Source organism: Stomoxys calcitrans, chromosome 4 (genome assembly GCF_963082655.1).
Source record: "Stomoxys calcitrans chromosome 4, idStoCalc2.1, whole genome shotgun sequence".
NCBI lineage: Eukaryota > Metazoa > Arthropoda > Insecta > Diptera > Muscidae > Stomoxys > Stomoxys calcitrans.
Window position 1 is genome coordinate 10,242,356 of NC_081555.1, and position 23,730 is coordinate 10,266,085.

The 23,730-nt window shown below is 36.2% G+C and overlaps 1 protein-coding gene across 4 annotated transcripts in view; it reads right to left on the reverse strand.

The window, feature by feature from the left end:
• The window catches only part of LOC106081410 (interference hedgehog), a 218,317-nt gene that overhangs the window by 176,849 nt on the left and 17,738 nt on the right, over positions 1-23,730 (reverse strand). For all 4 annotated transcript variants that reach the window (XM_059366286.1, XM_059366285.1, XM_059366287.1 and 1 more), the window contains one exon: positions 4,145-4,178. The gene's annotated coding sequence lies outside the window, so the exon portion shown is untranslated. The remainder of the gene's footprint in view (positions 1-4,144; positions 4,179-23,730) is intronic.

Genomic DNA, 23,730 nt, shown 5'->3' on the forward strand with positions numbered 1-23,730 from the left:
CATTCATCGAAAAACGAACAATAACAATTAAATTTGGAATTGGTTTAGTAAAATAGCAATTATGGAATAACTGTGGGAGTGTTTCATACAAAACAAAAAACAAAACAAAAATCAAGCAACATACTTTGATGCCTGTTCTCCTAAGACTTGTCAAAAGGTTGAATGATTTTCGATAGTAGTTGAATTCCTGACTCTGTTTTTGTTTTTTTTTTTTTTTTTTTTCTTAATGTGCGACCCCTCTCTCAATAAAATTACGAAATTGTTCTGTTTGTTGTAAAATTAAAAAAAAATACTTTGGGATTTTCGAAAGGGAAATGCTTACCCTCGATTTGTTATGGTTTATGGTGGCGTCTTTAATGGCTTTGTATGTTGGGCCTCCACTCTCTGATGTTGTAATGATGGTTACACTTGAATGCAAGTTACGCATGCGCCACTTTGTTAATGGACAAAATTATGGGGCATTATGGGCGAGCGGATTCCAATGAGGTTGAGAGTTTGATATATTAGTAGTGTACAAAAAGCTGATATGTTTATTACAAAAAAAAATAGCTTTATATGAAAAAGTACATTTTTAAACCACCGCCATTGGATGGCGGGATACTAGTCTAGTCATTCCGTTTGAAACACCTCGACATTCAGAGTCGATCTAGCCATATCCGTCTGTCGAAATCACGATAGCGTTCGAACAAACGAAGATGTCCGCTTTAATTTTTACACAGATCTTCTTATTGATATGGGTCGTTGGGGATTACAAATGGGCCATATTGGTTGTTATTTGAATATAGCTCCCAGATAACCGATTATACTTCCTGAGCCCCCCGAGGGCGCAGTTATTGCCTGAATTAGCTGAACTTTTCCAATGACCTCCAACATGTGTGGCAAATATGGTCTGAATAGGTTGTATAGCGCAAGGTTGGCTTTTCTTGCCCTTTCCAAAAGTTGGATTTGAAGTTCAGTTTCCTGTCTTGCAAAACACCCAGGTATTTTGCGCTTTCCCAAGGAGACAGGTTCCACTGTAGGCAACTTGTATCTCCTGCTGAAAAGAACTACTTCTGTCTTGCACGGATTTATACCTAGACCACTTTCGGTAGCCCACTTTGCTGTTGCACGTAGAGCTTCCTGAAGTATATCTCTTAGAGTGCTGGGAAACTTTTCCCTAACCGCAATTGCCAAGTCATCAGACGTTGCACTGCATGCAAAAAATTTCATCAAAGCAGAACCCTCTTTTTATATCTTTTATGCATTTCGATTTTTAATACTGTAGAAGCCACAATTTTCGTATCATCGTAAGAAAATCGTACAAGGTTTCAATAGGTATGCAAAACTAAGGTCTAACTAGATTTGGATAAAATTTCTATGTATTACAAGTAGTACGTAGACTTGGTGGTGTAGGGTATTATATAGTCGGTCCCGCCGACTCCAACATAGCATGGTGGTGTACTAATTTCGTCATTCTTTTTGTAACTCCACGAAATATTCGTCTAAGACCCCATAAAGTATATATATTCTAGATCGTCAAGACATTTAAAATCGATCTAGCCATGTCCGTCCGTCCATCTGTCTGTCGAAAGTACGCTAACTTTCGAAGGAGTAAAGCTAGCCACTGTTTGTAATTCCTCGAAATATTCGTCTAAGACCCCATAAAGTATAAATATTCTTGATCGTCATGACATTTTAAATCGATCTAGCCATGTCCGTCCGTCCATCTGTCTGTTCGTCCGTCCGTCCATCTGTCTGTCCGTCCGTCTATCTGTCTGTCCGTCCGTCCATCTGTCTGTCCGTCCGTCCATCCGTCCGTCGAAAGCACGCTAACTTTCGAAGGAGTAGGGCTAGTCGCTTGAAATTTTGCACAAATACTTCTTTTGGGATTGCAAATGGGCCATACCGGTCCACGTTTTAATATAACTGCATAAAAACCGATCTGGGATCTTGACTACTTGAGCCGCTAGAGGCCACAACTCTTATCCGATTTGACTTTGCACGACGTATTAGGTTAGGACTTTCAACAACTGTGCTAAGTATGATTTAAATCGGTCCATAACCTAATATAGCTGACTTATAAACCAATTCGGGGTCTTGACTTCTTGAGCCACTAGAGGGCGCAATTCTTATCCGATTTGGCTGAATTTTTGCATGACGTGTTTTCTTATGACTTCTAACAACTGTGCCAAATATGGTTCAAATCGATCCATAACCTGATATAGCTGCTATTTAAACCGATCTGGGATCTTGACCTCTTGAGCCTCCAGAGGGCGTAATTATTATCCAATTTGGCTAAAATTTTGTGCAACATGACCTTCAACATATATGTCAAATATGGCCCGAATCGATCTATAGCCTGATACAGCTCCCTTATAAACTGATCTCTCTATTTTATTGCTTGAGCCCCTAAAGGGCGCAATTGTTACTCGAATTGGCTGAAATTTTACACAATGACTTCGACTATGGTCTCCAACATTCAATTCAATTATGGTCCGAATCGGACCATAACTTAATATAGCTCCAATATTATAGCAATTATTTTCTTTTATTCTTTGTTTGCCTAAAAAGAGATATCGGGAAAAGAACTCCGCAAATGCCATCTATGGGGGAGGGTATATAAGATTCGGCCCGGCCGAACTTAGTACGTTTTTTCTTGTTTTCCATAAATATAGCTCTTTTAAGAAAAAAGATGCTTTTCATATCGTCATTGCTTTTTAAAAAATTTAGCTACTTAAAAAAAACCATTTTTCCCAAAAAAAAAAGTTTTTTTTTTTTTTTCTTAGGAATAATTTGCTTTAGCTTAAACAACCCACAATTTCCTCTAAAACCCATTATTAACTCCGCTTACAATTGTTTCTCGCTCTACTAGAGTCTCTTATGATCCTTCTAATAATAACTATTTTTTCCAAAACCCTATTCTTATTAGCCATTAAGCTCTAATATTTAATAACATTTTCCCACCTTAACAAATCTAAGCTAATTAAGCAGCTTCAGAAGTTTGTTGTCCAGTTGGAGATATTCAGTTGTAGGGCTTTTGGCCACTTTGATGTCTCGGCTATTTCACAAACCAATGAAATCTATTATTAAGTGAGAAATAATTGATGGTATCCCTTTTAAAGCGGATAACAGCTTTCAAAACAACAAAACAAAAGTAGAAAATTCGACAGATTGCCTCAATTTAGAGTTGGGTTTTGTTGATTTTGCTGTTGCGGGCTTAAATGATTGGCCACCTTTTTTTACTTATTGTAGTTGGCTGGAAATTTTTGTGCGGAGTTCTTGTTTTTTGAGGCGTGTACACCAAAATGCGTTTCACCATCAAAATGTTTAAGGGGTTTTTTTTCTTTTAGAGGATTGCGTTTATTTGTTGCTGGAACATTTGTACAAAAATATTTGGATTTCATGCCACAAATTATTTACTTCCTGTGCGTTTTTTTGTTACTTTTCCACACAGAGGTATGAATGACCGCTCGTCCGCCCTGTGAATGAATTTCAGTGAATTCTTTGAGTTGGTGTTTTAAATGGGCGTTAGATGATCTTAAAACATTTTTTTTTGTCTTTGGTGGAGCTTTTTTCCCCCAAAAGCAAAACCTAAGACCCAAATAGAGCTACTTAACTGGCCCTATCTTGCTTTTTTTTTGGTACAACTTGTGTCTAAAGCACAAAAGCAGGTAGTTATTTTTTCCTTAGGTAAGTTCCAAGTCATTTTGTATTTTGTTACATTTTTTTTTTGTAGGTTTGTTTCAGGATTGCCTCAGCGCTAAGATGGTCTTATCACCATTTAATTAGTTGCGCTTTGTTAAGGTCTGTGTTTTACGGATGTTTTCTTTTCTTGTCGAAGGGGCTTATATACGCCTCTGCAACTAAGTTAGTTGTCACCTCGTTTTGTTAAAAAGACTTTAATTCAATAATAATTTAGCACAAAGATTTCAGATAAGGTTGACAAAAGCCATGGTCCCATGGTTCGTATGGCGAGGGAGAAAATATTAAGATATTTGTGGAAAATTTTACTGATTTATGTGAAGCACTTTGACAAATTGCTTAGGAAGCTATGACGGTCTCAAGTTGTCACATTAATTAAAAATACACATAAAATAAACGACAATTAATTTTAAAGCTGAAAGCAATTAACAGTTTCTATGACCCAGCTTAATTTGGAACATACCTTAGAGTTTTTGTTTGCCAAGGAAATCTGGTATCTGCAAAAGAATAAGAAAATTATTAATATTTAATTTGTAGCTAATTAAAGTGAGGCTTAGAAAGAATTTTATATATAAAAATTAATTTGTGGTTGTTTGTAGGTTTGTTTGTATGTTTGTGTGTATGTTTGTGTGTTCCTTAAAGACTCAGAAACGGCTTCACCGATTTTCACTGATGGTGATGAAAATAGGGTACTATCCCGTGATGATAATAGGGTACTACAAAATTTTTTGATATCTGAAGGGGGAGCGGACCCTCCCCCTTACCCTTATTTTCAGAAACGTCAAAGCTCGGAGATGGGTGGTGCGATTTAAGCGAAATTTTGTGTGCTCTCTCATAGTAGCCTAAAAACAAAAATTTGGTATCCAAATTTCGGATGGGGTACCTAGGGAGGGCGCCCCACCCGCCCCACCCCAAAACCTACCAAATATATATATACACCAATCACGAAAATATGGGACTCAAATGGAAGGTATTTAAGATTAGAAAATGTATCTTATATCCACTAATGGTTTGGGGGACCACCACAACCCCCAAAACAACCCTAAATCGATTATGGGACTCGGAATATGGGACTTAATGCAAGGTATTTGCGAGTAAAATACGAATCTGATATCCAAATTTGGGACAAAGTTCCAGGGGGTCCACCCCTTCCCCAAAACAACCCCCAAACAGGACTTATTGACTGCCCATGGCAATATGGAGCTTAAATAAAAGGTATTTGAGTGTAGAATATGAATCTAATATTCAGATGTGGGACCAAGTGTTTAGGGGGCCGCTCATCCCCGACAACATACCCCAAAGAAGACAAATTTACAGCCATAGTAATATGGGGCTAAAATGAAAGGTCTTTGGAAGTAAAGCAAAAATCTGATATCAATGTTCGGAAAAAGTGTCTATGGGGCCACCCTACCTCCATAATACCACCCAAATAGGAAGTATTTGCTGACTATTGCAATACGGGGCTCAAATAAGAGGTATTTTAGAGTAGAACACGAATATGATATGTACTTTTAAAACCAAGTCACTGAGTGGCCGCATAATGCCCAAAATCGGACATGTTTGCCGACTACGGAAAAAAGGAGCTCAAATAAAGGGTACATGGGAGTAGACCATGAATCTGAAATCAACATTCTGGACCAACTGCCTAGGGGACGTCCCACCACCATAACAACCTCCAAATAGGATGTATTTGCTCGCTAAGACAATTTGGGTCTTAAAGACTGTGGAGCTCGATATTCATAGTTTTTAGGGCTCATACCCCAAACCGGACATATTTGCTGGTTTTTTCAATAAGAGTGAATGGTATTTGAGATTAGAAAACGAATTTGATATCCAATTTTGAGGCCAATGGCAATGTGGGTTTCAAATATATGAGAATAGAGCACGTTGTTGATATATATTCAGGGCCCCCAAAATAGGGCATATTTACCCATCGTGTCAATGTGGAGCTTAAATGAAAGGAGTTGGGGGCTACAGCAAGAATTGATACCCACTTTCGGGACCAATTTTCTGGGCGTCTATCCCTTTCCTAAAATACCCCATAAACTGCAATTTCTTTCTGACAATCGCAATATGTGGCTAAAATAAAGGTATTTGGGAGTAGAATACGAATTTGATATCCAAATGTAGGATCATGTATTTAAGGCATCACCCCATCCCCAAAACACCCCCAAAGGGTAAACATTTTTCGACCATGTCAATATGTGGCTTAAATGAAAGGTATTTGAGATTAGAAAACGAATTTGTTATCCAATTTTGGGGCCATGTGTTGGGGGGTGGCCTCATCCTGTAAACTCCCCTCAAAACCAATGGCAATATGGGGTTTAAATAAATGGTATTTGAAAGGAGAGCACGATGCTGATATTTTCAGGTCAAGTGTTTGGGGGACCACCTCTTTCCCGAAAACACCTTAATCCGACATCATGAGAATATCGGGCTGAAATAAAGTATTTTAAGAATGGAGTACACCTTACATCCAAACTTAGATTCGTAGACCAATAAAGATCATATAGGATTCAGATAAAAGCACTTATATTGTTAAACTGTTTGTCAAGCGATATATTGGGTTGCCCAAAAAGAAATTGCGGATTTTTTAAAAGAAAGTAAATGCTTTTTAATAAAACTTCGAATGAACTTTAATCAAATATACTTTTTTATACTTTTTTTCTAAAGCAAGCTAAAAGTAACAGCTGATAACTGACAGAAGAAAGAATGCAATTACAGAGTCACAAGCTGTGAAAAAATTTGTCAACGCCGACTATATGAAAAATCCGCAATTACTTTTTGGGCAACCCAATATTATTTTCGTAGCATGGTATTTCACTAAAAGCATTTTTTATTGTCGAAAATAAATATTCCAAGTTAAATTTTGTTCCATATAATGTTAAAAAAGGCGCAGCGGAGAGGGACCGGTCCAATATAATTGGACATATTTTAAAGCTTTGGTGTCAAAAGTTTAAAATAATTCTCAGAACTTGCGTGGGGAAATTCTTAAGAAAGTTTTTCTTAAATAAAGAAAAATAACAAAAAGTGTTGTGTAGAATTACTCAGCTTTAAGTATTACAACAGTTTGATCAAACCTAACTGGTTGCATCATACCGCAATTTGTTTGATCAAATAGTTGAGGGAAGCGCCCCACCCCAAAACCTCACAAAGGGAAAAATAGCTCCATCAGTGCAATATGAGTCTTAATTGAAAGGTATTAAAGACTAGAGCATGAATCTGATATATATTGTATATACTAGGGGTCAAACATCAAAGGCCCCGTTCCACCCCCAAAATGAAGGGCCAGAGCAAAGTAAATCCATGAATGCAAAGACTTTCAAGGCTGGCCGAGATAAAAGCCTACTCGATGAACAAGAATGTAATGTCATGAACAGTAAAACAATCAGAAGAACGACGTTAGGTCTTCAAAATAGAACAAAACGACACAGATGACGGTTGATCAATTTGAAGGTCTTAAAATATACCATCCTTCCAACATAGTATAAGATGGTACGACAAGTGTTAGAATAAATGTTTTGCTCATGATTGAAATAAAATTAAACAATGATTTCGATTAAGAAGAAAAGAACCCCTATGTTCTTGAACTTAGGCTTGAGCGAGCTGCTTATAAATTAAAGGAAGCGAATTCTCAATTATTTTACGAATATTCTTTTGTTCCATACCATACTCCACAATGGTCCAAAAGTTTAAGTTATTTTGAAAGCTTTTTAGTTCCCATTTTCCAATCAATATGAGGCTTCTTAGGTATAAACTTTTCTTTAAAAAATATCACCTTACCTTACCAGATATAGCATTTAATTAATTATCAACACAATTTTTTTCAATTAAGATGACTTCAATGATCTCTTCATTTGTTTCAGGGTATTCTTGAGCTATCGTTTGCCCACATTCAAGTTCAAATAATGTTACCAGTCACCTTCTTCTTTTTTTTTGTTTTGAATGAATGAGTAAGTGAGTTGTAAGAAACCAGCTCAAGCACCGCATCATAACAAATTAATGATGAAAATATCAAAAATCAAATACATAATTCCGAAAACTAAAAACCACCAACAAAGCCTCATACAGTTGAGCGAGCTGTACAAATTTGGCACATGCTGTGCAGCCATATATTTGATCTTTTCATCAACGACTTTTGTCTAAAGTCTTAACATATGCTGGAACAAAGTAATCTACACAATAAGAGGAAGAAGAAGAAAAAATAACAAAAAAGAAAGAGGATTAAAATACATGAAAAGGCATTTGTAGTTTTTTTTTTTGTTTTTGTTAATACCACATACAAGACATCTTTACAATTTCTAACCCACTGTGATTTGACAGCAGCGATGACCGGCAAAACAAAAAAAACGCAGCAAAGCCCAAACCCTCAATATGAGAACTCAATTAAATTTGAAATATATGAATGTTAAGCAATAGCTTGTATAGAATTTACCTTTAAAAAAAAGAGTTTGAAGAACAATTCAACTCCTGCTTGGCTAGGGTCATATTCTTAAATTAAAATTATATTAAAATAATAATAGATGCTTTATTAAGTACAACAAGAAAAGAAAATCTAACAAATTAGCCATCAAAATATTGCCATTTGCTACCAGTTATGCCCTTAATCATTACTGCCAACATCACTTGAAGTTTTAATGGTTTAAATTTTTTTACCTACTCACAAGTTTTACCTGTCTGCTTGTTTTTTTTTATCTGTTTTAAATCCCCAACCAATGGTCATTGCGGTCATTTCTTTCCATGTGCTCAAGAGCCGGCCCCAACTGACCGCTGGTGAACCTGGCCAAGAGTAATGTTATTTATTATTGACAGACAACATCATTATGCCATCTCACACAGTAATTAACATTTTTGCCAAGGCTAAAAGTGAAGTCAATTATTGTCGAGTATATGAACATGTCGTACACCGCAATCATTTTATGAATGAAATCCAAATCCAACCACAACTGGTTAATGTTAATCTTTTGATCTTGTCTAGATGCAGAAAAAAACCAAACGAAACGAAACAAAACAAGGGTTTTCAGCAAAATAGACGCTAAGTGTAGATTAAGAATTTTTAAATGAGAAATAATAAATAATTGAGTTATGGAATTCTAGGGGGCATGAGGTAATTAGCTTTGCTAAAAAACTTCTAAGAAAACATGGAAAACTTTGAGGCGGACTTAGAAGTTACAACACTGGAAATCTCTAGACAATAGTGGTTTGATGCCAATAAAAATAAGTAGAAGCTATAAAATGGAAAATTTAATCGACATAAGGTTTGAAGATCTTTAGTGAAAGAAGTTTATCAAATAAGTTTGATAACAAGGTAAGCAGTCTGATCAAACTATAGAAGAAAGTTCGATCAAACTAGAAGAAATATTATCAAGCCATAGGAGAAAGTTCGATCAAACTAGAAGATAGAACTAGAAGAAGTGTAATCAAACTAAAATAAGTTTTATCAATCTAGATTTTATCAATCTAGAATAAATTTAATAAAAGAAGTTTGACGAAAATTAGTGATCTTTAAATATCAAAGAGAAATCAGTCTAATAAAACTATAGGAGAAAGTAAGATAAAAAAAGAAGTGTGATAAAGCTAAACAAAGTTTGATCAAACTAGAAAAAGTGTGATCAACCTAGAAAAAAGTTTGAGCAACAGACCAAAGCATGGGTGGGAATTGGGCTACGACCACCTTTCTGGTAATCAAAACACGCTAGAAACTCTGTAACTTTTGCGCGCGGTTTGATCAGACTACATGAGATCAAAGTTTGATTTCCTTTCTGGCAATAAAAAAACACTAGAAATTCTGCTTTGTTTGTGCCCGGTTTGATCACACTGTATGAGATCAAAGTTTGGTAAAACGGAAAGCAGACTGTTCAAACCACAGGAGAAAGTTTGATCAAACCAAAAGAAGTTGGATCAAACTAGAAGAAGTTTGATCAAATCAGTAGAAGTTTGATTAAACTAGAAGAAGTTTAAGCAACAGACCAACGTATAAAACTTTAAGAGAATAATAAACTGGAGAGTCTTACAGCAAACAACCACCAGTATATCACTGAACGAAGGGTGCAAAAGAGCACCCGTAAGTGGAATTTGAATAAGCTGAAGACCTCTGTAGACATAACCAAAACCAGCAACAAGACCATGCCGAAAATCAATTCTCCAGGAAGAAAGAAAACAGCTGTCTACTGGTGGAACGAGAAAATCGACACAATAAGGCGAAACTGTCTTAAATATTGAGAAAAATATAAAAGAACTAACAGAAGAGCTTAAGCAGCATCGGAACACGAAGACTATAAAGAGCCAAAGAAAAAACTTCGAAACGTCATACAGAATAGTAAGAAAGACCGGTGGAAAGCACTTAGAGAGAATATTACCCGAGATACGTAGGGCCATGGCTACAAAGTTGCTGGACTCTTTCCGCGAGATAGATGATGAGACCGGGGTTCGGTTTATATGGGGGATATATAAGTTTATGGCCGACTAAGATCGTACTGGACATGGAAGTTGAAAGTCAAAACAAAAGTCTTTGTTCCAAATTTCCGCAAAATCGGATGGAAATTGAGGCTTCTAAGGGATCAAGAAGTCAAATCCGGGGATCGGTCTATATGGGGGCTATAACAATTTATTGACCGACTAGGATCGTACTTGACATGGATATTGGAAGTCATAACACAAATCTTTGTTCCAAATTTCAGACACATCGGATGAAAATTGAGTGTTCTATTGGCGCAAGAAGTCAAATTGAGGGATCGGTTTCTATGGGGGCTATATCAGTCTTTAGACGGACTAGGATCATACTGCGCTGGGATGTCGGAAGTCATAACACAAGTCCTTGTTCCAAAGATCAGCCAAATTGGATGAAAATTGAAGCTCAAGAATTTAAATTAAAGCGGATATCTTTACGCGTTCGACCACTATCGTGATTTCGACAGATGGACGGACATGGCTAGATCGCCTCAGAATGCCGAAACGATCCCGAATATACTTAATGGGGTCGCAGATCAATATTTTGAGGTGTTACAAATGTAACGATTAGATTAGCATACCCCCATCCTATGTTGGTGTGGATAAAAATGCTGGTATGCCAAATGAAAAAATCATGAAAGCAACGGGCAAATGACTGCCAGATACGAGGAAATATAGCAAGAATTTTTTAGACATATACTTTGTTTGGTAATATTTACCGGGTAAAGAAATATCCATTCCAAAGTAAGTATTTCAATGTGCGAAAACAACAACCAAGAGAGGTATTGTCGGGTAAAAAAACTTTATATTTGTCACAAATTATTGCAAGTACAAAGTGAACAAAGTCCAAAGTTTTTCATAAAAGAAGTTTACTTGTCGCATTTTTCTTTAGCTTTAAACGACATGGGAACCGACCACCGACTTTCTGTCAATCCGATAATACTACCAGTTGAACGTTAAAAAAAAAATTAGTAATCTCAAAAGCTTGCAAGCCCTTTAATTCCTCAATATTCCTAGAACAATTCTTTAACCCCACTCCTTTTGGTATTTAGCACATTGAGGACATTGCTGCTATAGCGATACCTCCTCTTTCCAACACCTTTCTGCCTACCGCTTCTTTTCCGCAAAAAAAGCAGCAGATTTATAAATATACCCACTAAACAGTTTCAAGATTTCTCCATAGCTTTTACTTTGTGTGGTCTCTTCTATTTTCATTGAACATATCCAAGAGCACCAACTAATCCGACAGCCTTAAAAGAATATTTTTCAAAGTCCATTAAAGCAGCCGTTTGCAATTTTTTCTAGTTTCGTATACGTTCGTCTTTTCTTTTTGATTTCTCCTTCTTCTAAACACATTCCATTCCTATTTGCATATTTTAGTTGCACTTGCTTGCATGCATGGATGTAGTTTCACCTGTTCATCTCCATTTATTCTGGTCTACTTAATTAAAAACAAATATATATTCAGCCAATGTAAGCGAGAACAAAAACCAAAAAATTAAACTACAACCGGGAAAATAGCAAAACAAATTGAATCGGCATTCAGACGTAGCAAAATGCGTATGTAATTGGCAAATAGTTTTAATCCTCACACATTACAGTTAATTACACGATCTACGATGCATACATAAGTGCCTGCTATGCGAAAGAGGGCCATTACAATTACCCAGCCAAACACATAGTCAAGCAGCTCTAGCTGGCGGTATGGCCTGTCGTTAAATCAGCCATCCATTATATAAAAATATATCTGAAGTAGCCGCTTCCCCGACCTGCATTCTGCATTGCTTTTCACACAGGAAATTGGAGACAAGTTGGATTTAGTTTGGAAAATGAGAAATCGTTGATAATTACCAACCAAGTCATGCACTGGGCGATGTTAATTATATTTTCGGTGAGATTTTAATGGTTTGAGAGTAATGAAAGACAAGCATGGGAAATTGTAGATATATGAGCTTTATCTATGAGAGTGAATTTTTTGGGATGTGACAGAGGAGATGGGAGATATAGGTTATGATAAAATTGCAATTTTACCACCTCAGGGTATATTCAACCTCCTCTTTGAGTAATTTTTACGGACAAAATGGTGAATTGGTTATTTTTTAAACTATCAGCTCTCATCAGCCTATTGCATCAAACTACTTTTGTTGCCGTCAAACTACCTTTGGTTGTATCAAACTATATTCGGTTGCATCAAACCCCTTTTGGTTGCACCGTAACACTTTTGGTTCTATCACGTACTTAAAAAAATCCCAAGCAAGCCCATTGACTTGCACATAATTACAATTGTGTGGTCCTCACACCTAGACACATTTTCTCACACAAAATTTATGCTTATTTTTTGGACTGAGCAAATCTGTATGTTGAGCAGCCCTGAAAGTGAAAATGGTATGACCTGGTATGTCCAATAACAAAAATCATTAGAGCAAAATAGAAATGGTTACCAGGTACAAGCAAACACAACAAGAATTTCAAAAACACATACATTGTTGGCTAATATTTATGCGATAAAGAAAAATACATCCCAAATTAGGTATTTAAATGTGCAAAAACAACAACTCCCAACATCATAACATAGAAATAAAACTGAAACTATAATCCGTCCGTCCATCTGCAGAATTCATTCTGCAAATGCAAATTTGACCATTAACATTCCTATAAGGAAAAAGGACAAACTTTTCACATATCTGATTCAAGTTGAACCTCAATGATAAGGGCCCTCCTTTTTAAAGCCGAATCTGAATAGCGTGCCGTGGTGCGACACTTTTTTGGGGAGAGGTTTTTACAAGGTTTCTATGCATGGCACAGTATCTTATAAATGTTGTCAGCATAAGGAGGGGATAATTACCGTTGACAATTTTTTTCTAATGTTCTCGCCAGGGTTGGAACCCAGGTGCTCAGAGCCATAGATGGGCTAACCTCTGCGCCACGGTGGCCTCCAAACTCTACAGTCTTTAAAAAACATATTGAGCTGAAACTATGCACAGATTCTTTTTTAGTGCATCGGCAGTTAAGATGGGCTGGGTGGATTCGAAGATGGGCTATATAAATAGGACTCTATCTTGATACAGGCCCCATATAGAGCGACCTTTCGTTTTCAGTTCTTGGACCCATAAATGGCGCATTTTTACCCGATTTGTGTTAGGCCCCTTAACATCCAAGTCAAGTTCGGTCACACAAATACCTCCTATTAGTGTAGGTCGGTTGGATTGTAAGTGGGCCACATCGGTGTATGTTTTGATATAGCTGCCATATAAACTGATCTCGGATCTTGATTTCTTGAGCCTCTAGAGGGCGCAATTCTAATCTAATGCGGCTGAAACTTCGCATGAGGTATTTTGTTCCGATTTTTAATACCAGTGTTAAGAAAGGTTCATAACTTGATACAGCTGCCATATAAACCGATCTCCCGATTCGACATTTAAAGCTTTTATAGGGCGCAATTGGAAATTTCAGCCAAATTCGAAATTTCGCACTGTCTTCCAATAACTGTGCCAAGAAAGGTCTAAATCGGATCTAAATCGATCTCGGCTTTTAACTACATGAGCCTCTAGAGGGCGCAATTCTTATCTGATTTGGCTGAAACTTCGCATGAGGTGTTTTGTTCCTATTTCTAATAACAGTTCTAAGAATGATTTAAGTCGGTTCATAATCTGATATAGCTGTCATATAAACCGATGTCGGCTTTTGACTTCTTGAGCCTCTAGAGGGCGCAGTTTTTATCCGATTTAGCTGAAATTTCGTATGAGGTGTTCTGTGCTCCATTCCAGTAGCTAAGTTCATATGAGGTGTTCTGTGCGTATAAGGTGTTCTGTGCGTATGAGGTTTTCTATGCTGCATTCCAGTATCTAAGTCAAGAAAAGTCCAAATCGATTCATAACCTGATATAGCGGCCATATAAACCGATCTCGGCTTTTGACTACTTGAATGGGTTCATAACCTGATATAGCTGCCATATAAACCGATCTCATTTCATGAGTTCATGACCTCTTGAGCTTCTAGATGGCACATTTCTTATCCGATTTGGCTGAAACTTAGAATGAGATAATTTCTTTTGACTTTCAATAACTGTGTTGACAATGGCCTAAGTCGGTTCATAACCTGAAAAAGCTGCCATAGAAGCCGATCTCGGATCCTGACTTCTTGAGCCTCTATAATTTTGCACAATGTGGTTTGTTTTCCTAACCAACAACTGTACCAAGTATGGTCTTAATCGGTTCCTAACCTGATATAGCTGCCATATAAACCCATCTTCTAATAACTAACTTATTGGGACTGTAGAAGTCGCAGTTACTACCCGACTGGGTACCACCCAGTAGGCGTGCCAAGTATAGTCCGTCAGACCATTTCTGGTAGAATCAAACTACATTTGGTTGCAACAAACTGCTTTTAGTTGTATCACACTACTTTTGGTTGTATCAAACTACTTTTGGTTTTATCAAACTTCTTTTGTCTATTCAAACAATTGTTGGTTGTTTCAAACTACTTTTGGTTGTATGAAACTACCTTTGGTATCACAACACTCTTTTAACTATTTCGGCTCGAATCGAATCCCCAATATTTTTCAGATATATTTCATGTGCTTGCTAATAATAAGAAACGTGCAAGATGTTACAAGCATTTTAAGTTAGAAATGAAAAGAAGCGCCTTAGAGAGTTACAAACATTTTACATTTGTTAAAACACAACAAAAGCAGTAATGAGTTTTCGACCGCTTAGCACTGTCGGCCAAAAGTCTATAATTTTTTTGGAAAATGCACCACTAAGTGTTTGTAATCCCTGCGAAATAATTTTTATGTGGCGCTGCTTTTCCTTTCTAACTTAAAATGCTTGTAACACCTTGTACGTTTCTTATTATTAGCAACAACTTTAACATATCTGGAACACATTGGAAGACTTTGCGATCTTTTCTGGTTGATATAAACTATTTTTGGTTGTATCAAACCACTCTTGGTTGTATTAAACTATTCAAGGCAGCATCAAACTTCTAGTGATTATACCAAAATACTTTTAGTGCCACCTCGTAGCGTCTGGTAACCCAAACTATCTTACCTGTCATCAAGCTTCTCAAGCTTGAAACATTCTTTTACTCTTCCACAGCTTGTAATGACAAGCTTGTAATAATTTGTCATTGCCTTAGAAATACTGATTAATGAGAATATTTTAAGTTAACCTGCTTACATCAAACTATTCCCACCTATTTTTCGCAACTGGGCTGTTGTAAATCTCTGTTCGCATTGCTGATGGTTTTTCTATTTTTCAACATTTCTTTCTTGGGAATTTCGCTTAGAATTTTTAATTACCTTGACACGAACTTTAAGCTGTTTTTCGCCTTTCCTATGTATTTTCCTCTAGGCCAGTCAGCCAAACAACGATGGCAAGGCAATGCCATTTCGCTTAACGGAAATACAATTAATACCACAATTAATACAAAATACGTTGGAGCGAACGGCATTAACAAACAAGACGGAGAAAATTCTTCGTAATTATTTAAATTCATCATTTATTAACGCTCCATAACGTGTTATTAAGCAAATAGTCAAATCATAAATCTTAGTTTTCTGCTGCTTCTACAGATGGATTTTGTTGGTAGGCATGCCGTCACAAAGAAACAAAACCGCCTTTGAGAGAGATAGAGGCAGTAAAAAGCGCACCGCACAAAATAACCAGCCATGGGCCATCAGGTCTTGGCTGAAACAAAAAATCACAACTTACTCTGCAGTTAAGAAAACCGAAAACGTTAGAAAAACGTAACATTAAACCATATAACTACGACGGCGGATTCTTCGACCCACTCGTCTGCCGCTTGGCTCATAACACTTAACTCCTCATAACCCAAGACCAATGAATTGCCAACGGATAAATACAAAGACGGACCGTATGGCATGGTAGTTAACTTTGCTGGCTTTTTGCTAAGACATGAATGAAACGGAGCAGTCAACTACGCTTCCAGCCAGAGCATGGACCACGAAACCATATGTGTAGCGTTTAAGTGGCGGTAGATGATAATCGTCAAACAATCTTCGAAAAGAGTTAACAAAATGTAAACTTTTTGTATTCTTTTTGCCATTTTTTTTGTTTTGAGTCTTAGCCTACACCATCAAAATTAGCCAAGCAGCCAGCAAGCAAACTTTACATGAAATGCTTAACAACAACGGGTGGTATTTAGCCCAGGCTTTACCCACACTCACTTTTTTGTCGATAAAAACTATTTCGAAAAAAATGATATGGAAATTTCAAGAGACCTGTTAAGAAAGGCGTTTTACAAATAAAATGCGAATTTCATCTTGTTTGGGGTACTCAATACTCCCCAAAAATGGCCAAACACTTTGATGTGAAGCAGATAAAAATAAACGAAAAACGTGACTTTATAGTATTTAGAGGAGTTTTTTATGTATCTTTTTGAACATTCAAACTACTTCTTTTAATATCCATGGCCTGGCGAGTGAATTATAATTGGGTTCAATCGAGACCAAAGTGCCAGAGACCACAAATGGGAATTTAATGAATGCAAATGTGGAGCGGATTTCAAAGAATGTGTGAGAAATTTGTGTTACCATTGTGGACAAAGAGCACTTTTGATAGAAATGCTACAGTAAAAAAATTAAGCAATAACAATTAAAAAGCTTTTAAAAGGTTTACAGCTTAATTGCAATGGACCAAATATGGAAGGAAACAATTTAGTAAGAAAAATATTTTAAATGTTAAGTATTTCAGTTTTAGTTTGATAAGATATAGAATCAATAGATTTTTTATTAAGTTTGGAATAACATCCAAACTTAATAACAAATCTATTGATTCTATATCATAAATAATAAATGCTTAGATACATAGGTTTGGAGATTGCGAAGTAGAAAAGAATTTTGACTTATAGTTTCTTCCCTTTGAACGTCTACCATTAAATTGAAAGCAAATGGCGAATGAATTTTGAATTTTCAGAAACTGTCCACCTTGGAATTAGATATTATCCCACTCGTTTCAGATATATTAAGGAGTTACAAGCACTTTAAGTTACAAGCGATAAGAAACCTCTTATTTTTTTTCTTTTTCAAAACTCAGTAACGGAGGGTGATGAACTTTGACTGCTCCGAACAATAAGCTAAAATCAAAATACATCGTCCAAAAGTCCACAATCCTTTTGCAAACAGCCACTGAATGTTTAAAATCCCCGCAAATATTTTGGATTACCAAATAATCTTTCGCGAATCGTCTGGAATAGCTTTTTATTCGCGGAAGAGCCGTAGAAAAGTCCCGCATCGGTTGAAGTTGTGCGCTTAAGATCAATTGTGAAGAAGAGTTTTCTGTTAAACATTAACAGCCGTCTTCCCAAACTTAACAAAGCCTTAAAATAGGATTATTTGACAATTCTATAAAAGAAATCTGTCAAATGAACTTATTTCAAATCTACATTAAGTTTTGTGAATACCGGTGTAAGAAGTTTACTCAGGCAATTTATCGTATTGACGATAATTACTAAATTATTAGTATTGTAATCATCAGACAGAGTTGCAAAAACTTCTGCATAATCATATGGAGGCAAAATTGAGCAAACATCTTCGAGAAGATTTTTAATGCTTTGCCAATTAGGAAAGCTGTTCCAAAGTCCGGCAGTTCGGCAGAGCCCGGCTAGGATTCGAACCTACGCACACGGAAAAACTTCGAGAGCCATCGACGTTATGTTAGCGTTCGAAGCCATCAATACAAATTCCAACAGATGCGCAAAATCATGTGTAGTACGGAAGAAGTGTAATTTGTCACAGAAAGAATGTCTGTCATTACACAAAATTACATGCATTGGGAAAAGTACAGCTAATAAGCAGTGTTGTCGAGCTTGGTTAATGTGGTAATTGTATCATAGATGCGTTTCCGCTATTAGTACGATTCAAATACAACATACCAACACACGGCCTTTGAAGCCATCACACCTAATATGGTTGAAAAGTCTTCTAACCAAAGACGAAACGCGTCCCATAGTGGTTGGTGTGTGTTGCTATCTTTGGCTTTCCTTTTCCATTTGCATCTGTGATCATTGATCTAATCTCGAAAGAAGAACAAACAATAATTGTAAAATTTAATCATCTTCGCCCTAACAGGAAAAAACTTGAAAAATTAAAAATATTTTAATTTTGTTGACGACAAACCTCTCCATAGGGCTCTACTCCGACAATCGGAGTTGGAAATTCCATGGGGAAAGCTTCTTCCACCCACCGATAGATTTCGGAATAGTAATTGTCGCGTCTCAGCGAATGGGATTTCCTACCCGACCGCGGAAAATTCTACGTTTTGGAAGTTTCGAAGCTTGGATCGGATTCTCTTATTACCATCCCCACGGGTTGATATGTCATTTATTCCTTATTTTCATCGCTTGATACCATATTCTTTTTAGAGTTACACTCAATTGGAGAATACACTCATGGGCTGTATGTTATAGGTCCATTCTCACTCGTTAGACTATCGATCACCTTGTTGAGGGTTAGATAAATCCACATTGGTATATTAGAAACATTTCGTTAAACAATTTAACTCGCTTACTTACACGTGAATTATTTATTACAAATATATTGAAAATATGTTCACAGAAACTGAATTTACGCTCCTTATAGTTTAAAGCGTATGCAACGTCTCACCAAACATTATATACATTGATTTCTCTTATTTTTATGATGTAACATGGCGAGTGATTTTGCCGATTTAAAGTGTTGGCTCCATATAAATTGCATTTATTATCCAATTTCGCTAAAATTAAGTACAAAGAGTTGTGTTAGGCCCTCGACATTCGTAATGGGTATGGTCAAGATCCTGATTTAAGTTCATGACCTCATAAAAGTAGCGTTTATTACACGATTTCACAGAAATTTGGCACAGTGAACTGTGTCAGTCTCATCGACATCCGTGTTCTATATGGCCCACATCGGTCTATATTTGGATATAGACCTTTAAAAGTCTTGGGCCCTCAAAAGGCTCATATTTTATCCGATTTAAAAGAAATTTAGCAAAAGGAGCTGTGTTAGGCGAAATTCATACTGAGTATGATCAAGATCGGGCTATGTTTGCCATATTTACCGAACTCACGATCTAAGTTCATGGGCCCATGAACTTAACCCGATTATCGGGTGGGCTCTTGGACATCCGCGTTCAATATGGTCCATATCGATCAATATTTGGTTATAGCTGCTATGAATACCGATATCCCGATTTAAGTTCTGGAACCCATAAAATGCGAAGATATTATCCAATTATCTGAAATTTAGCACATTGAGTTGTATTAGGCCCTCGAAACTCGTACTGAGTATGGTCAAGATCAGTCTGTACTTGGATATAGCTGGTATGGGTACATAAATGATGAATTTTTCAGCGGATTATAACGAAAGGTGGGTAATATATACCTCCGGCCGAACGTGATAAATTTTATTCGTTTATATTGCCATGTTTGTTTAAAAAGTTATATATATTATGTTGCGCGAAGACTTCGTTGCTTGCTTCCATAAGAGTTAAAGTTTGTTTTCGGAGTAACCTTAAAACTAGAGTTGAATTAAAGGTAAGTCTTAATTGCGCTTCATGGTAGTACCTACAGAAGCTCACAAAAATATTAATCCTTATGTGCTGGGTCTTCTGCAGAGTAACCAACTTCTGTGAAACTTCTTCCATGCTCCCGAATTTTGCAATGAAATTTTGACAAAGTTTCCATTCGCCAACATTTTTGACAAGGTTTGCTGTAGCAAAGAAATTTCTCGTGACAATGAAATCTTGCCAACATTTATAGCGAAGATATTCTGCTAGAATTTACAAAAGTAAATTTTTGAGCAAATGTCCTTTTTAAAAATAATACAAAACATTTTAGGGAGTTACAAGCATTTTAAGTTACACACGTTTCAAATTAACATAAACAGACAAAACTTTCTATGGAAACAAACTTTTGATAAATTTTGACTAATTTGCCAAACACTTCTCTAAAAACGAAATGTTGACCGAATTTTCGTGGCAGAAAAATTTTGTCGTTGTGAAGTTTTCTACAGCCATAATATTATAACAATATTTTCTATAGCCAGCAAAAAATTTTTACTTTATTTCCCTAAGATATTTTAACAAAAATTCGTATAGTAAAGAATTTTTGACGAAGTTCTTATAGAAATTGCCTAACATACCAACAACAATGTCCATTGAAAAGTAATTTCAATGGACATTCTAATAGAAACGAAATATTGATGACATTTCAAATTTTTCTCATGAGATGTTTCCACCAACTTCTGTTTACTTTTCATGTTTTTCATTTTTCAATTGTTTTCTTTTTTTTGTTGTTATCCTCTTCAAGCACTTATTATAATCCTGGATTTCGAAGAAAAATTTCTTAATTACTTATATGTCCAGCATGACGACAAATTTGTAGTTAAACGACATTTTACGCCTATTTTGACTTGTCTCAAGACCTTGGCCTTTTATGGAAAAAAAAACTGCTGCTACTCATAAGCCCTACAAATGATTCATCAGAAATACTTGCTCTCGCTCTCTCTCTCTCTCTTAAAATAAAAGAAAATGAGTAACGACAAAAGAAAATGACCTTTCGTTTTCTTTGAAAGCAAAAAATATTTGAAATATTTCTTTTTGAACAAAAACTACGCCTTATTCAATATTTTTCACAGGTAGTTAGTTCTAGCAGAGGTCTCGAAACACAGGACAATGGTGTTGCTGGTATGTCATCACTAACGACCTTTTTTCCACGGGTGGTTATGTGAGTTGTTTTTTGTCGACAGTTTTCCATTTTTCTGTTTTTTTTTGGACAATTGTCATTTTTGTCCACTCATTTTAAGGGAACCTTTTCGTTCCCCAACAACAATAATGACAATGGCAGCCCGAGACGATGCAACATCACAGCATCAGAGGCATTCGTATTGGCTAAGAACAAATAAAAAAGAACAAAAATGAAAAACAAAACAATATTGGGACAAAGCGATCTTAAAATGCCCTACTCTATATACAAGTTACGAATATTGAAAATTTTAAGAAAATTTCATTGATATTTTGTCTTAAGAGAACAAATTCATTGAAGTGCTGTACTTAGAGAAACATTTGTGGAAATATTGTCGTTAGAGAAAATTCCATGAAAATTATGCCTTTAAGGAAAATTTCATACAAATTTGTGGGGAACATTTTGCTGAACTTTTGTCTTTAGGGAAAATTACACTAAAATGTTTGCTTTATACATAATTTTTTGGAAATTTTGTTTTTAACGAAAATTGTACAAAAATTTTATCTTAAGAGAAATTTGGTAGAACTTTTGTCTTTAGTGAGAATTCTATAGAATTTTTTGTGTTCAGAGAAAATTATGTGGAAATTTTGTCTTTAGAGAAAATTTCGTGGATATTTTGTCTTAAGAGGAAATTTCGCGGAAATTTTGTCTTTAGAGAAAGTTTCATGTAAATTTTGTCTTTAGAGGAAATTTTATCTTTAGAGAAAATTTCGTGGAAATTTTGTCTGTAGCGAAAATATCGTGAAAATTTTGTCTGTAGAGAAAATTTCGTATAAATTTTGTCTTTAGAGAAAATTTTGTGGATATTTTGTCTTTCGAGAAAATGTTGTGGAAATTTTGTCTTTAGAGAAAATTTCGTGGAAATTTTGTCTTTAGAGAAAATTTTGTGGAAATTTTGTCTTTGGACAAAATTTTGCGGAAATTTTGTCTTTAGAGAAAATTTCGCGGAGATTTTGTCTTTAGAGAAAATTTCGTAGAAATTATGTCCTAAAAAAATTCTTGTTGTTGGTTTGAAAATTTTGTCTTTAGAGAAAATTTCACTAAAATGTTGTCTAAGGAGAAAATTTCCCTGAAATTATGTCTTAAGAGAAATATAGTTTTCATTTAGTTTCCTTTCTTAAAGGTGCCACCAAAAATACCCTTAAGTTATTTGCCCTTCCTCACTGTAGTATTGTAGGGTATTAAAAACAAAAACCAGATAAACCACTCCTGCTGTTAGATTGCTCAGCCGGCCGGCAGTACATTCAACCATAAACACACATATCATTCATAGATTTGTCTGTCCGTTTGTCGGTCTTTCCCCTACCTTGAAGTGTAATAACAGTCAAAGGCAGTTTCATTTCCTTTTGACTGTTTGAAATAAAAACATTTCAAATTCTTTCAACTTCTGGTGCTTCACCATACAAGTCTGTCTATGCATCATGAGATTGGGTGTTTTATTGTTGTTGTTATTATTGCTGCTGCTGTGAAAATAACAAATTCCTGTCTCATCTTCTGGTTTGCTGCATTTCCACAGGTAAGGTAATCTTAGACCTCTTACAACATCTTTGACTTCATCATTCAGTGTGTAGATGGACAGTCCATCTTGCGCTTGGTCTTTCTCTTTTTGCTGTTGTTAGCAGGTAAGAAAAAGGGTCGCTTGTAATCTAGGGATTTGTAGTATAGCCTGGGATGCATGTGAGTGAGTATGTATTTTTGTATGTATTTTCTTGGTGCTAAGAAAGAGAAGAATATCAACTAGAAGAGAACATGTGTATTTTATTACCATTAATGGTTGCACATATAAAACTAGTGCAACTTGCCATAAAACAATAGCAACAACAACCAAGGCAACAACTCTATAAACACAACAACATAAAATGTGTTATTTAAGTATGATGATTCGGTGAGGAAATGTAGCAACAACAAAAAACTGTATAATCATTGCCGAAGTTACTAAAAACTCTAGGATTTTTAATGAATTTTGTAGAGCAGGAATATTCTAAGAGGGCACAGGGGATTAAAAGAAAACAAAATAAATAAAAAGGCATTAAGTTTGGCCGGACCGAACTTTGGATACCCACCACCTTTGGTATATATATTAACCAACTTTTGTCATAATACGGTGAAAACTTAATCATTTATGAACCCATACCAACTATTTCTAACTACAATCCAATCTCCACCATATTCAGGAAGTCTTTGTAAGGGTCTAACACAAATTATTATGCCAAGTTCATCGGTAAAAAAATTCACCTTTTATGGGCCTAAGGACAGCTCTATAGACCGATCTGAACCATATTGAACACGAATATCGAAGAGCCTATAATATTCAATGCTTTCTATTCAATAGATATCATAGCAAAGAACTTATAAAAGTTAGGCATGTGTGATGCGGAGGGTAGACTGAGAAGGATCTCCGACTACCTGGCACCATTTCCGACTGGAGTGATGCCATTCGCGATTCGATTTCCTGGGAAGGATGAATGGAGGAAGAATGATGTACTTGAGGGGGATGAGACCTCGATCTACACCGATGGCTCCATGATGGAGTCAGGGACTGGATGGGGGGTCTATTCGCATGCATTCAATATCAGTATGCCTCTGAGACTGCGGGTAGAGTGTACGGTCGTTCAGGCAGAGGTCTGGGCCATTGCAGTGGCCGCAATTCTGGAAATTCTGGTAAGGGATTTACCCCCCTCGAAACTCAGAATTTATGTGGACAGTATGGCGGCGCTCAAGGCCTTATGGTCGAGGATGTTGAGGTCGAGGATGTTGGGGTCGAGGATGTTGAGGTCGAGGATGTTGAGGTCGAGATGTGTGGCGGATTGTTTGGAGTCCCTGGATAGGCTCCGGGCCCATGATGTGATGCTGACA